Genomic DNA, 17255 nt, shown 5'->3' with positions numbered 1-17255 from the left:
GCTGGCCACCGTTTAGCATAAACGGTGACGCCAGCCAATGGAAAAGAGGGGCGAGGTTTAATGCCCTTTACAGAAAATACCCCATATCATTAAATCTCGGCAGCGAGACTGTGCATGTGCGCAGCCTACGCCAGGCGAGACCTAAAAATGGACCGTTTGTGCCAGGGCACAAAACAGAGCCCGATAGAGACCAGTTTCGAGGCCCCGGTGAGACCCGGCCCACTTAAAGCCCTGGGTGACTCAGTCCACAGGGTGCACTACACAGGAGTCATACCTGCTTCAAAAAAGCTACAGAAACATCTGGAAAAATCAAATAACCTTAGGGAAGGCAATATGAAGCAAAGCATGTAAAATGTAAAGAGGGATTGCATTACTGACATGGATTAATTTAAGGGCGTTTACAGTAAATGCTGAGAAATCGATCAGTGTTTTTGCCTGTGACGTCCAGGGCATGAATATAGGGCCTAACAGGGACCCATTTCAAAGTCAGCCCTGACTATTCGTATTATCTGCCTTGCCTAAGCGACTCACACACAGGCTTAAACACAGCACAAATTAAATCACAAACTTAATAGAACAGAACACTTAGACAAAGTACGCTACTGTTTTAGGTCTATACTTATAGGGGCTTTTAGCCAGCCCGCTTCATCCACTGGTCTGTTGTGTCATTCACATTTTACTTCCACCCGCTGTATACAGCAGTGGGCAACGGGTCATTCCACTTTTCAGCCATTTGCTAACTTCACTTTGAGTGACAAAATTCTGCTCTTTCACTAGGAGCACATCCTCAAACAAGTTTTCTTCAGAACCAGGAACTACCTATCGTAAAATCTGATGCTGTTAGCCAATGTTTTTTTTATATGGGCGAGGGCACATCAGCTCCTCAAAGAATAAAGTTTTACAAAAACCATGAAGCAACAAAAATATGAGATTGGCAAAATGCTGGCAGAAAACATTAGAACTATTGGCTTTGCCAAGGCTTGTTTATCATATTATTAGCAAAGAAAGGGACCTAGACAGACAACAGTCAGTGGACCATTTTTAATGCTAAAATATATATATATATCTTTTGTTTTTGCTTTTTTATTTGTTTAATTATTTAAAGGTTTTATAGTATACTACTTGTCACCTTTCAGGTACTTCACAGAGCCGAATAGGATAAGAACAGTGCACGTCCATTCAGGAAGAGTTGGTGATCTCTTTGCTCTAGCCAATTCATACAAGTCCGAAATAACGGTTTGGAAGTCTTGACTGAATAGTTAAATTTTCAGGAGTTTCTTGAAGCACTTGCAGTCGAGTTCAAATCACAGGGCTGAGAGCATTCTCTGCCTCAAGGATGAGTAATCCCAGAGATCTACCTCCATGTTTCATCAGTTTGAACAATTGTTGTTAAATTAAGTTAACAGCTGAAGAGCAGGGGTTTCTGGTTGGAGTGCAGCGTGGTGATAGGTCCTGTAGATATTTTGGGTCTTTTTCAAGTAGAACTTGTGGTGTAGAGAATTTGACCTGGCTTTGACTGGTGGAGATTGGAGTTCTTTCATAGCATGCCTGATGTGGTCCCATTTACATAGGCTAAGGCACATGCTGGCTGCCTGTTTTTTACTCTTTGTAGCCTGACAATTTGCATTTTGGGAAGGATAGTGTATTTGATGTCACAGTAATGCAGATGGGACATGCTGAATGCTCTGGTCAGTTCCACACTGGAGTAGCAGGAATAATTTGTGAGTTATGGAGAGTTGCAGACTGATCATTTAGACAACTGCCTAGACTTGTGGGACAATCAGCAAATCCTAATCAAAGAGTATGCCCAGTTTCTGACCCTCGGGTGGGGGAAAGATCTGGAAGTAGGTCAATGTGTAGCCAGACTGCTCACTTTCTGAAACATCCATTACAACACAGTCATTACAACGCACTACCTTTACAACGCAACTGCCTTTACATTGCATGCCGTTACAACCCATGCCATTACAACGCATGTCACTACAACGGATGCCATTACAACGCTTTATAAGGTAAGTAATGGAGATTGTTTCGTTTTAGGGTGGTATGGGTTTTGGGGTACATGGGAATAGTAGTTTTTACCCCAACACTATCCAACACTTTCCCTACTGTTGCACTCACTGTAGTGGGATAGTAATTTTTACCCCTACACTATCCAACACTTACCCTACTGTTGCACTCACTGGAGTGGGAATAGTAATGTTTACTCCTACACTATCCAACACTTACCCTACTGTTGCACTCACTGGAGTGGGAATAGTAATGTTTACCCCTACACTATCCAACACCTACCCTACTGTTAAATGGTAGCGGCAGTTTCAGTCGATAATCTTCCAAGTATTTGCCCGGCGATAATCGCCCCTCATACCACTCGATAATTTACCAATAAAAGAGGCAGGCGCCGGAGACTGGAAGGCAGGAAACAAGGTTTTATTCCGTCGGAGCAGAACACATCAGATCAGACAGCAAGGTATCGTCACGAGGTGCTCTAACCGCATCTCTGAGACCTGGTCTCTTATACACTGGTTTATTGCTTTATTACACATAGTACATTCTTGAGATTCTTTTGAAGTACGGGGGAATATCCCCTGGAGCCCCGGTTCAGATCCGATCCCACACATAGATACAGTAGAAGTTCCCACCCTACCCGCAGTGGGAGATGGCTATCGCGCAGCAGGGAATTCCGCTAATTCCCGGGGTGTGTGCAACTGGCCGGGTCTCAGGGGGTAGGGGCTTTGATCTACTGTAATCCCTTTGATGTGGGGTGTTTCCCTTACAGTAGGGGCAGTAAACTGCATCCGCAGGGCTAGGTGATGGCCTGGGACCAGTTCAGACAATGGGGCGCAGAGGAAGGGGGTTATCAAAGGAGAGGCATGACCATGTATGGGTTGTCGGTTGGAAGTGGTTCCGTAGCAGGGTCGCGCAGAAGGAGAGGGTTTATGGCCTGTATGAGAGAGCGGGGGTGGCCGGCGCGCGGGGGATGCTTGCAGCGCCAAGGGAAAACGCTGGCGGTCGAGAGTGAGCGGAGAGAGCGGGGTGCCTAAAATGGCGGCCGTGCATTCGTTGCGCGTGGTGCTGGGGAGGGGCAAGATGGCGCAGATAATGTTCAGTTTGCGAGCTAAATTTCCACAGTCCTCCCTTTTAACATATCTCGCCAGCTTGTCCGGCCAATATTCGCCTTTGTTAGCCTTTCAGTTACAGTATCGTCAATGTTCGTCACACATTTAAAGATACAGAGTCTTTAGGGTAGGCAGGAGTAATCTGACACATTTGTACATTGTCTCATACAGTTTGATGAAGCAGGCGAGGAGGAAGTACATTCAAAGTTACAGTATAGTTGTGTACATGGCTGGTGTTGTATGAAGGTTACTATACAAAGTTACATTTTCTTAACTTCTCAGTGTACAGTCGGAAGTGATTGATGCAACATCATGAAAACTTGATAAGAAGATAGTTAATATAATAAGGTGGTTGGGAGAGGATTTTCAACTTTGACATGGGTTCTTCTTTCCAGTGTCCTTGTTTATAAAGAGCTATCACTGGTAAGCTCTCATTGTTGTTCTTCTTTCGTTGGCACTGTTGAGCACCGGCGGTGGAACTAAGGTCCAGCTCAAATCCGATTTCTTCACGTGGCAGGGTGTGACCACTCACTGTTCTTTGATCACAGTCCTGTTCCTTAACACAGTTCACCACAGGTACTTTTGAGACAGGGTGCCGGCCTTTTGTTCCTCGGTAGTAGGTCAAAGTCATAGTCCAAATGAAAGAGGAAGAGAGAATGGGGTGGCATGGGATCAGATCAAAAATGCGGACCGAGGAGAGCAGAATCTTATCAGCACTGAGCCCATCAATCGGGCCCGATGGGCTGAGACTTCAGGCACGCTGGTCAGTGAGCAGGGGCCTCGATGTAGCCCTTCGCGCTCATCGTTCTGAATGGTGTCTCGTCTCATACCCCTGTTGCTTCGTCGCTTTCCCCTTGGTCGATGTCATAGATGCTTTATGATCCGTAGCCAGACTGTGCGTCACGTCCGACCCCTTTCTTCCGATGGCTGCAGGTTATCAATCACGTCATACAGTTTTCCATGTTCCCAAAGATGATCTGTAATTTTTCGCACTATCTCGCAACATTTGTCTATGTTTTCCCTGATATTGAACTTGGTGCGGTCCATGTCCACTCCACTCTTCAGTCGGAACTTCGTCGTGACCTATAGAGGGGAAATAAGAGGGGAGGGGAGGTGCAGTATTCAAAATACCCCAGCGCGCGCAGACACGAAAGGTTCTACCTACCATGTACCAGGCTAGCCGCAGGGTTGGGTAATACCACGGACCCATTATTCTTTAGTTTGAGGCAAAGATGCTCTAGTTCATTCATCTCCTAAATTCGCGTTCCCTGGTCGTGCATGTATTTCTCAATTGGTCGTGTATTATGGTGCAGGATACCATACCTTGCATGCGACATATACCTTAAGTTATAGTTCATTATTGATTTGACAATTCTTGGAAAAAGGGCAGGCGTGATGGGTACAAATTCCGTTAAACAAAAAGATTTTTAGGCAAATTGTGTCTGTATTATCCGTATGCTTTCGCTTAGGAGTAACGATCATTTATTCAAAAGAAAAACCTTCAACAACCTAGATGATTAGTCATGGCACTGATTTCGTAATTCCTTTTTAAGAAGCCCTTTATTTAAAACAATGTTAGTATGGAAAGACGGGCCTACAGCCGCCATAGACCGGCCACGGTGTGAGAGGCGTCGAGCAACATGAGCAACACTGGATTAACATGAAAAAATCGGTTCCCCCCCCCCTCTCCCCCACCGCCATGTGTGGAAGCATCGCATACATGTATATATATCTCTTTTTAACACGAAGGTCACGTGACTGGAACGCCACAAGGAGTTGTAGGCCACTCCTACATCAGCGCCATCTTAGGGCGGGGTCGGGCTAGTGCACAGTCTAAGTCTTTCCATGAATTAGCAGTTGAACCAGAATCCCTTTCGGTAGTTCGAGAACTTTCGTTAGCGTCAACTTTGCGTCACTGCAACCTTGTAGCAATGCCACGGTTTGTTCTTAGGGCGGGGCAGCAGGCGGGTTCTTCCGCCGACGCTTTACTGTCTCCCTGTATCAAGCGGAGGCAAGGTGGCTGCCGCCCGGGGGCAAAAAGGGCAATGGTGGTGGTTTTGTCCTTACCGGAAGTCCGCAGGAGTCGAACGTCAAATGACTCCAACCAATTCTGCAAGGCTGAGGGGAGCGTTCTGTCAAGGGTGGGGCCCATGCCCTAGCAAACAAGCTTTCGAGTCCAGAATTGTCTCACGGTGGGCCAGGCCTGGAACCGGAGGGGTCGACCGCCGGAGTTCAAGGGCAGCAGTAGCGGCAGCTCTTCGGTACAGTCACCGGAGAGGAGCCAGCAGCAGTAACAGCAGCAGTTCGGGTGGTGCTGCCACCGGAGTGGCATCAGTTGCAGCGACAACAGCAGTCCGGAGGACATCATCATCGGAGTGGGCCCCTACTTACTTGGCTGCGGGGGCCCACTCCCCGCGTCGGGTGCTAGCGGCAGTCCTGGTGAACCCTGTCCTTGGGTGGTTGCCTGGCGGCCGCGTGCAGGGGTGCCGGCTCAGCCGAACGGCGAATGAAGTGGCAGGGCGCAACCCAGCTGGCCGACGTGTGAAAGGTGTGGTTTGGGGTGCCCTCATCTGCTGGCGAGCCTCCACCTGGGGAGGTGGGGGAGGTCCGTCCGCGTCGCCTCCCCCCGCCAGGGCACCAGCCCTCCGGCGCTTCGTATAGCCTCCGGCCTATTCGCACAATCGGCCGCCACTGATGTCAAGGGACTCCTGTATGGCTTTTATAGCCCAAAATCAACTAAAAAAGGACCGCCCAAAACAGGCCAATGTTGCAACTTCGAGGAAGGAGAGGCGAGGACGGTGTCACGTGGACGAAAATGTTTTGGGATGCAGGTCGCAGCAGACTGTCATGTAAATAGTTGTTTAAAACATGTTCTAACCTGTTCATTTTTGCCGGAATGTTGTTATACTTATAATTTATTAAAAATGTTTGACCATACTATCTTGCTGGAGTGTTGTACGTATCAGCGATCTGGTTAGCGTATTCGGCGTTGCTCGATTGCACGTGATCCTAATCAAGTGTGGTGGCGTTGATGGTGGGTATCAACAAACTTCCGGTTGTGTCTATTGGGGTCCCTATTTTTGTTCAGTTCCAAAAGGACCGGGCACTGGGATTTCCAGTGTCCGAACCCTCTACAGAACGCACATTGGTTCCCATCTAAGTCTCTCCGTCCGTTGTAGGGTGTAGGTGTATGGTCTCTAGGGGGTAGCTTTCTAGGGGCGGTTGGTTGGTAGTTCTCCTTCGGGGGTTCCCTTCCTATTGTCACCCCTTGCAATTGTGCTATCATCACCCTCTCCTTTAATTCCTTTTTCTTCTTCTCTGACGCCCTATCGTTCTCGTTTTTCTGGTTTTCGTAGTATTGGGCCATCTGGAGAATTGCTGCGGGTTTGGAGGCTGCCCAACTACTCTCGCTGGTCTGTAGTTTCTGGGAAACTTCTGGCGACAGACCCTTTACATAATTCTGGACAAAGAGGTGGTGTCCGGTTGTGGTGGTCATGTCTTGGCCACTGTAGTCGGAAAACACCGTCTCGAATCGGGAGAAGTATTCAGACACGTCTTCCTGGGGTTTCTGGCGGCAAGCCGTCACTATCGACCAGTCTACCTTTCTTTCAGGGATTAGAGTCTTCAGCTTTTGTACAATCTTATCTGGGAGCTCTAGGATGGCTTTCGGGGGTTTCTGTCCTGGTTCTCGCTGTTTATCTATGGTATCGAGTTGTACCCAGGTATATCCGAACGGCTCAGCGTGGTCAACTTTCCGGATTTGTTTCCACACATCAGCCGGCAGACATAGCCCAAAGAACAAGTCGATATCTGCTAGCGTCATTATCGTTGAGCCTAAGGCTGTACCTAATTCAGTGTAGAAGGCAGTCGGGTTCTTTCTCAAGTCGGGTAGGGTCTTTCTAAAGGTCAAAATATCTTGCCGGTCCCACGGCTGGTAGACCCAGTTATATACAACCCTTCCCTTCGCATCTTGGTGGTTGATGTCGTCGTGTGTTCCCTGACCCCGTGGGGGGACCCAGTAGGGGGCAGCTTCTTTAATGGGCATCATGGCATCGGCCCTTCCTCCCTGGGGTTTAGTTGCTATGGGGGTTTCTGTTTTGGTTGTTTGTCCATGTTCTTTAAGGTGTCGGTAGACCTCGAGTGTACGAGTGAAGAGGTTCGCTACATCGCCCTCTCTTTCTTCTCCGATGTCTACCTTTCTATATAGGGCCGCTAAGCCTTCGGGACCTTTATCGTGGTACCTATCCTCATATGCATTCAGGGCGTGATAACAGAGCCGTACGACAAAGTGTCGTCTGCGGTTGTCGGCATACGATTTATACACATCCGTTATATACTCCTCACTTTCTTTTCGCTCCACCAGCGTCCCTACTATCTTGTCAATTCCTGCTCGTTCATCTTTAGTTAATCGATTCATTCTGGTGGAATCGTTCTTCCTCATCTCATGGTCATCTAGCGTTATAGCCGACGTTGGGTTCAGTACAAGAGGCTCAGCCGGCGCGGAGGCCGTGAGGGCCGAGGCCCCTGTACTGCTTTCGTTCGTGTTCGGGGGTTGTGGGTGTTGCACTACTGGTTGGGAGGGTGCATACGGAGGGGGCATGTAAATGGTCGGGGGACCTAACAGTAATTCGTCATTCGTTTGCTGCTTGGAGGACAACACAGGGTAGAGCAAAGAAGGGGTCCTGACAGCGTACTGGTCTGAGGTTTCGGGCTCCTGTCTTAGTTTAGTTTCCCTTCTCTCCTTTATGTCTTCTTCTAACTTTTTAGCGGCAAGGTGAGCTGCCTTTCGTAATTCCTTTTCTGCTTTTACTTCTTCCCTCTTTTTCCGTTGCGTCGCTTCTTTGCGCCACATGCCAATACTGTCAAGCATAGTAGGCGTTGTCTTATTGCTACGCAGAGCTACTTCTAGCGCTTCTATCTTGCGGTCGTCGAAGGATCCCATCAGTGGCCACTGACTTTCGGGCTCCTTCTTGGTATATTTATGCCACAGCTTGCTATAAGCCACGGCGACTAGTCCATATTTAGTGAACATGTCCTTATTAGGGGTGCCTTCCAGTGGAGCCGGGTGGTTCACCTCTAATAAGCGGTCCGGGCAGAACCAACTACCAATCAGTGGGGAGAAGATAGGCATGACGGGTTTCAACGGGGACAAAAGTCAGCACTACCTATCTTTTCACTGCTTGCAAAGATTAGACAGAATATCTCTATTCCTCGTTATTTGTAAGCAGAGAATACCTCCAAAGAACCAATATCGAACAACTAGTGTTCGGACAATCAATCAATCAATCAATGGGGAGATAAAGATAGGCACGACGGGTTTCAATGGGGACAAAAGTCTGCGTTACCTACCCTTCACTATTTGCAAAGACTAGACAGAATATTCCTATTCTACGTTATTTGCAAACAGAGAATATCTCAAAAAGCACTATTCTTCAAAACAATCAATGTTCGGACAATCAATCAATGGGGAGATAAAGATAGGCACGACGGGTTTCAATGGGGACAAAAGTCTGCGTTACCTACCCTTCACTATCTGCAAAGGGAGAGAGAGAGAGTATTTCTACTCCTCCCCGTTTGTAGACAGCGAATATCTCAAAAAGAACAATCAATGAGCAATACTAGTATTCAAACAATCAATCAATTATTTCGCACTTTTGTCGTGTTTCACGACCTTACCCGGACCGCATGGACAGTTTCTCGTCTTCCGCCTCCAGCGCCCGATCGTCCTCTATTCTCCGTATTTGCCGCGGCACTCCTGATGGTTCCCAGTCAGGACCGTAGATCACTCGAGAGAGGTCTGCTCGGAACCAGTGAAGTTCGGATGATCGGCTGCCAGACGAGGGTCTATTGGGCAGGAGCTCTCCCGATCGTTGCAGTCGTTCACTCTGTCGTCGGGACCTCTCCCACTGGATCCACGTGTCGCTGATGGGCCCCACGTTTGGGACGCCAATTGTTAAATGGTAGCGGCAGTTTCAGTCGATAATCTTCCAAGTATTTGCCCGGCGATAATCGCCCCTCATACCACTCGATAATTTACCAATAAAAGAGGCAGGCGCCGGAGACTGGAAGGCAGGAAACAAGGTTTTATTCCGTCGGAGCAGAACACATCAGATCAGACAGCAAGGTATCGTCACGAGGTGCTCTAACCGCATCTCTGAGACCTGGTCTCTTATACACTGGTTTATTGCTTTATTACACATAGTACATTCTTGAGATTCTTTTGAAGTACGGGGGAATATCCCCTGGAGCCCCGGTTCAGATCCGATCCCACACATAGATACAGTAGAAGTTCCCACCCTACCCGCAGTGGGAGATGGCTATCGCGCAGCAGGGAATTCCGCTAATTCCCGGGGTGTGTGCAACTGGCCGGGTCTCAGGGGGTAGGGGCTTTGATCTACTGTAATCCCTTTGATGTGGGGTGTTTCCCTTACAGTAGGGGCAGTAAACTGCATCCGCAGGGCTAGGTGATGGCCTGGGACCAGTTCAGACAATGGGGCGCAGAGGAAGGGGGTTATCAAAGGAGAGGCATGACCATGTATGGGTTGTCGGTTGGAAGTGGTTCCGTAGCAGGGTCGCGCAGAAGGAGAGGGTTTATGGCCTGTATGAGAGAGCGGGGGTGGCCGGCGCGCGGGGGATGCTTGCAGCGCCAAGGGAAAACGCTGGCGGTCGAGAGTGAGCGGAGAGAGCGGGGTGCCTAAAATGGCGGCCGTGCATTCGTTGCGCGTGGTGCTGGGGAGGGGCAAGATGGCGCAGATAATGTTCAGTTTGCGAGCTAAATTTCCACACTACTGTTGCCCTAAAAGTATTATGCGTTGTAATGGAATGCGTTGTAATGGTAGTTTTAAAAAAAATGCGTTGTAATGATAGTTGCGATGTAAAAACTGCGTTGTAAAAGCATGCATTGTAATTGTTTGCGTTGTAACGTCATATATTCTCTCTCATTACCAGGATCTTTGTCTTGGTTGTATTCAAGCAAATAAAGCTTTCCTTCATCCAAAGGAGAACATAGTGCAAACTCAAGGTGATGCTAGTAGTGCTATTTGAGTTGTTGTCTAGCCAAACGTGGGTTTGTGTGCCATCTGTGTACATTTGGAAGTTTACTTTATGCTACTTTGCCAAGAGGAGTAATCCTAAATCCTAAAACAAAATCTATATGGAAAATTTCCAGAGTGCTTGTTTTTTTCTGGTGGAAGAAAGCATCTCATTGAATCAAATCTCAATGCAGTTATTCAACAAGAATAGTCGGCATATGGGGTATTACCTGATATAGGCTTTTTGCCGAATGAATTTAGAATAACTCACAGAAATCCTTAGGTTTTCTCTATATATGAGTCGAATAGTTACAACTAGCCTTTTGCAGGTTAGTAACAGTCTTGGTTTTTCCTTTGTGTTAAGTGGTATTATCGTATAACATTACTGCAGCGATACCACACTAACCATAATTTGTGGAATGCAGAATATGGATGGTAATCCAATTGTTGCACATACACGACATCTCCAAGCCACTTTATATAAGGATCTTAATCATGTTTATTCTCTAACATCTAACTTAATCTCATATCCACTGTCAAGTCATGTTCTTTCACCAAAATAGACCACCATCCCTTATTCAGTCCCACTCCAGAAGTATACATTGGTATTCTACCCAATAAAACACTGAAAGATTCCTAGTCAAAGCCTCTGTTTTTTTGCTGTTAGCGGCTGCTGCAGCATAGGCATATTGAAAATCACTCTTGAAGATTGACTTCTTACCAATCATGACTCAATGTATTCTGCCCGCCCAAATGCGTATTTCTCATGGGCTCATCACACTACTTTTAGTTAGAGTGACATCCTCGTCAATAATTACAGTTGTCATTTTGTCCAACTGGACCATCAGCCCCCTGAGGGATCCTCAAATAGCCTTCTGTCCTCCATTCATCCCATGGGGATTAAAGACTGGGTGTTACAGGGCCATCTCTTGTAGATCCGCTGTAGGTTAGTTCTCGTTCCATCTGTGCCTCTTGTAAAATCTGAGTGCGGCACCACTCTAAGATGGCTGGAACATTTTCCTCATCTCATCTCTCTCTCTCTCTCTCTCTCTCCCCCACCCCTTCTCTTTCTCTCTTTATGTTGGAGGCCATGACCGTTACCAGTGTTCACTACAGAGCATGGGGATGAGATCACACCTCCATCAATCCTCAAATATCACGCCACCTCTGCTACATGTGCACTCCCCTAATTGCTGCAACACTGGGACCCTTATCAGGCCTTTCCACCACTGGTCGCCATTGTTCCACTCTAAGTATAAACGTCCTTGCACCATCTTGAACTCACTTCTGATGCTTCTGCATTTCTATCCAGACCAGACAGTCAAGCTGTAAATATTGCACTCTTTGTATTATTTGTTTACTATATCAAACAAACATGACACTTATTCTTTTGTCCTGCTCACCGCCCTTTGCGATTGGCTGCCAATACTTGCAGATGTAATATGGCCTTAACAAGTTTTCCCAAACAAGCGTATCTCTCCGAAGGCACAGGTCCTAGCACCACGTGTTCATCACCAATAATATTCACCAGATTCTTTTTATGTGTGCTACATATTTTTGGTCTGGGTGTTTCCTGCAGATTAGGTTAGTTGTTCAAAAGAAAAAAAAACAACCTTGCATCCATCTGTTGCACCCTATGTAAAACCGGCTAGAAAAATGCATTGGGTATGGAGGACATTTTTAAAGAGGGAATAACAGTCTGTTTCCTAGCTGAAGAAGAATTCTGTGATTTATTTATAGCTTTCGGTGCTGTAAGTTAGGCAAAGTCCTGGAGAAACTGAATATTGGCGATGCTGAAAAAGTGGCATGACTTTGTCAACAATTACAGTTATTGACCCCTGTGTTAGAGAGGTGTTGTGGTCTAGTTGCTGAGCAGTTGACTTGGGACTATTAGACCTGGGTTCTAATTTTCGGCAATTCACTTAATCTTCATGTGCCTATCAATGTGGAATGTATTGCCACTGTAAATTTGTAATTAAAACATGAAATATGTACATTGCCTTGTATTGTGTGCTAACACCCCCCTCACTCCCTAAAATAATGTGCACAGCTCTCTTACTTCCTGGCTAGGAACCACTATATAAATATAAACACACATACTCTCTGTTTCAGTGATCTGAGTATCTCGGCATCAGTCGTACTTTGACTAACCCCTCTCCCCTCAAGAAGGTAGATTAGGCAACGGTGAAGGTCTTTGTTTGGGAGCTGAACGTAGCACCTTCCAAGGTCTGGTGCCAGTGAATCAAGCACATCTTCTTCAGTTTGTCTCAAAAGGCCCAAGTCAGTCTGGTACTGCCTAAAGGAAATCACGCAAGAAGCAGGGTAATGTATTCTTAAAATCTGCGGTACCCAAACCAGAAACAGAATCAGCTTTGATAAAGACTTATCCATCCCATCAAGATGAATAACATAAAATATAACAAAAAAATAGAAGATCTAAATATTACTCGTCATTTCCTCCTTCAAATTCCTCTTCTCAAACACCTCAAGAGTCTACAACCTTATCCACATCATCACCTGTAAAGGGATTCAGTTCCAATCTTGAATACCTCTTCAGCAAACCCAGGCCCTTATTCCCCCCAAATAACCTACAAATATTTAGAGGTAGCTTAATAAAAGTTAGGAATAGCCACAACTATTTGTGGTTTTATGTGGGTCTTCGAAATCCCTGGGCAAATTTTGATTAAGAACAGGAGACAACCGTTTTTGTCCAGTTATAAATTAGCAAGTAAACAAATAAATAAATTAGCCCTGCCGCGAAGTGCTGCATTTTGTTTAGTTTTTTTCTTCACACTGCAGAAGAAGGCATAGTAGTGCTATAGATTCTTAGCTTTTCACAACCCTACCGATTTGGACAGACCCACACAGGGCAATAGTGTCTGTTCACTCTACTTGTGCTGCTTTGCCAGCTGCGTGTAGATTTCTGCTTGTTGCCTACCCAACTCTTGCTTGTAGGACATGGTCCAATCTGATTATATGCTCTAAAGTAGAGGACAGCATGTTTTCTATACAAATGGTAAACAGATGCATATGCTCCAGGCCTCATCAATCAGGAGATGGCAGGAAGCCTGTTAGGTAAAACAGTGTTTAAAAAGAAAGCTGTGGCATTTTGTGTTTACTATTCGTATAGCTTCTACAAAAGAGTTGTACCCTTTATTACTATAGACCAGGCTTCCCCAATGAGTACCTAGTGACCTACTGGTAGCCAGTGGTCGAAGTAGGCGGGATCGGCAAGGTAGGACGTGCCCCTACTTCTTTAATTAAAAAGAATCTGTTCCCCTACTTTTTAAGTCTCGCCTGAGCCAGAGCGAATGCGCTGCTCTGTGAGGCTTTAGTAAGGACTTTCACCTCAAGACCACACGCTAGTGCGTGTGCTTTTTTCTTGGTTCACTGCTAATGGCCTTTGCGTGCATCTTTCTAAGAAAGACAGTACGCAATTGGCCAAAGGTGGATGCATGTCTCGCCTTCTCTCTCCCTTGGCCTAGGGAGCTCGGGAGAGAGCAACAGCGCCATCTGTTCCCAATTATCGCGCCCGCGTCTCGCGGTCGCGTTAATTGGAAACAGATGGTGGTCAGCGCTGGTCGCGCTGGTTATCTTGTTTGTATAATGTTGACAGCGATGGATGCTTGGAACTAGAGCACAGTGACCAATCAGAGAACAGATGCCAATAGTGTGCAACCAATGGGATAACGGGTCTTTTCAAAGGTGGAAGAAAGGCACGGCAAAAGCAACATTGGATGGTAGTTGAAACGTGTTTGGGTACATAATTTTTCTTTCTTTTCCTGTGCAACTTAATTTTAATTCCAAGAGGGGGTTTTCACTACCCGACATCTTCACACATGCCCTCTTCCAAGGAGGGCTCTCCTGTCGTCAACCTTGCTCTCTAGATAGGTAGCTGTACCATCTGCATGTCGACCTTTGGCAAGGTTTACCAAAGTGGTTCGCCCACCTGATTTATCCTTCGCCCTAAATTGACAATGCCCGTTAATGTTGTCTGACACCTCTACACAGTTCTGGCTATTTAGCAAACAGCAGATTGGTTGCTATTCAGAATTGGTGTTTAAAAGCTTGAATAGTCTGAAGATGACACTTAGGAATATTGGAGAACATTTAATTTATGTTTTAAATTCTGCCTATCAACTGTCCTTAACTGTTCATATCTTAAGTCTTCGGTAAATGTGCAGCATCAGATGTTGAACAAGTAGATACGCATATGCACTATAATTCATATAGAATAACTATTTTTTACTGCAAATATAGTAAGAACAAACTGAGACGGGGACATTTATCTATCGCCCATTTGCGTTCAAGGGACACGCTTGCTGGCTTCCTGTTTTAATTTTATTCATCTTCTTGCATAAGTAGAGAGGTACGATTCTTTTAAGTGCTCCAGAGGGCAATAAGTGAGGAAGAAGGGCTTTGGTAAAACTGCTCAGAACCTGATCTTCTAAAGTATTTTTGCATAGCCCAGAGATGTTTCATCCATGTAATTACAAAAACGTGAGCATGGTTGTATGAAAATATCATTTGTAAGTACCATATCAGGCCAACTAGCCATTATACAGGGCCTTTATCTGGATGAGTGTTGTGTATTATTCTGGCATACGTGATTGAAAGTATTGTAAAAGTGAGATGGATAATTTTAGTAAACATGGAGCAGAATAAAAAATTAGCTAGCATTCACGCCAAGAATTTTCAATTCTATTAAGGACACGGAGGCGAGGATTATGCTTCGCTTTCTTATTTATTGCTACTCACAGCAGCCAATGAAAACTTTTCTTATGCAAAACAAACTACATTTCCCATGATGCATGCACCACATCACTTCCTGCAGAGCCCCATAGGAGCCAGTAATACCGGAACCAGTCCTCTTTCTTTGCTCCGAACAATAAAGTCCAATAATTATAACAAAGTTCAACAACAGCTTCCAACGTTGAAGAACCAGACCAGCTGGGAAGAACGTCAACTTCAAGCAGGATTACGACTAATCCATCTTCTTTTCGGATCCTGAAAAAACAGAGATAGAACAACCCGTAACTTCTGTATAACCAGAATATATATGCAAAACGGGTGGGCAATAATTACAATACTGTAATTTAACCGGGTGGGATAATCCTCGCCTCCGTGTCCTTAATAGAATTGAAAATTCTTGGCGCGAATGCTAGCTAATTTTTTATTCTATTACAGGACCGGAGGCTTCGTATTATGCTAGTTTAACGCTGATTAAAAACAACAGAGGATATGTCACCCACCGGTTTATAATAAAACTGTTTAAATGTTGACTCAGATGACCAATCTGCAGAATGTATGATATCTTGTACAGTAGAACCCAACATGAAGGTCTTGGAGGCCATAGCGCCTCGAACAGAATGTGCACCAAAGACCTGAGTATCTACACCCGCCTCCTGCATAACATTTTTTAACCATCTGGCTATAGCAGCCGCAGTAACAGGTTTGTACGGTTTCTGCAGAGCAATCAACAATTGTACCACACCATCAGGCCTGGTAGACCTGGCACATTCTTCATAAGCCTTAAGGCATTGGACCACATAAAGTTTAGCATTGTCGGGAAAAGCATGATAATCTACACTGCGTGACATGGTTTTAGTTCTAGACGTAATATTAAATGAAACTCCCTCCGGAGTAAATACTCTACCTGTAATATCAAGAGCCTTAACATCCGAGGAACGTCTACAAGCCGCTAGGCGTAGCAACATGGCCAGTTTGGCCGATAATTGTTTCCTGGACAACATATTGTTGTCGGGCCATCTGTTAAACAGTGACAGAACCAGCGAGACATCCCATAAGGAAGAATACTTTGGCTTGGGTGGGTTAGCTACTCTGATACCCTTTAGTAGTTTGCATATTAAAGGATGCATTCCGACAGGTTTGCCCTCGATCTGAGAGTGGCCCGCCGATATGGCGGAACGGAAATTATTAACAGAGCGATACGCTAAACCTTCCGACGCTTTTTCTGACAGGAAGTTTACAATAAAGGGTAATTCTGCCCCCACGGGATCCACATGCTGTCCCATGCACCAACGAACCCAGCATCCCCAGGCCGAATAATATCGCAGAGGGGGCCCACGCTTGGTTGATGAAGCCTGAAGCTTGTTCCGAAAACCCTGGCATTTGCCAACGCTGCTTGAAAGTCTCCAGGCCATCAGAGACAGATGCACCGATATAACCATTGGGTGCTTCTCTCCATGAGGGCCCTGGAGCATTGTTGAGGACCATGGGATCCTCCTGGGGAAGTCGCAACCCGCCTCCAGCAACAACGGGAACCAAGGCTGCGACTTCCACAAGGGAGTCACTAATATCACTTCCGCTTTCTGGCGCATCACCTGAGTGAACACACGAGGAATGAGAATGATGGGTGGAAACGCATTATTCAATTTCTGAGTCCACTCCTGTGCAAAGGCATCCATCGCCAGAGCCAATGGGTCCGGCCTCCAGCTGAAAAACTTCGTCATTTGACGGTTCAGCCTCGAGGCAAACAGGTCGATCTCGCAAAACACCCATATCTCCTGCAACCACTGGACCACCCGTGGGAGGAGTTGCCAGTCGCTGTAGTCCTTGAGGTGGCGTGAGTTCCAATTCGCCACTACATTGGACTGACCCGGAATGTATTCTGCTATGACCGAAATCTGATGACTCAGGCAATAATGCCAAAAGGCCTTCGCTATCTCTACCAGCATTGAGGACCTCGTGCCCCCAAGTTTGTTGATATACCGTACCGCCGATATGTTGTCCATCCGAAGAAGGATGCAACATGAGACCTGCCTGGGAGATAGTGTCCGGATCGCAAATGATCCTGCGAGGAGTTCTAGACAATTTATGTGAAGATTTAACTCTTCTAGGGACCAACGTCCCCCTGTGGAAATATTTCCGCAGCGCGCTCCCCAACCCCAACGGCTGGCGTCGGATTCTATGACCACTTCCGGTAGAGAGCCGAAAATCGCTCTGCTGTTCCACACCTCTACGTGGGCCAACCACCACTGCATCTCCTCCCTCACTTCCGGGGAAAGAGGGACTACGTCCGTGTATAAAAGACCCTTTTGCAAGTGTTGAATTTTGAGTCGTTGAAGGGCCCTGTAGTGTAGGG

The sequence above is a fragment of the Triturus cristatus genome, chromosome 1_1 (assembly GCF_964204655.1).
Source record: "Triturus cristatus chromosome 1_1, aTriCri1.1, whole genome shotgun sequence".
In the NCBI taxonomy this organism is placed as follows: domain Eukaryota; kingdom Metazoa; phylum Chordata; class Amphibia; order Caudata; family Salamandridae; genus Triturus; species Triturus cristatus.
Note: the sequence above shows the minus strand (reverse complement) of the source record.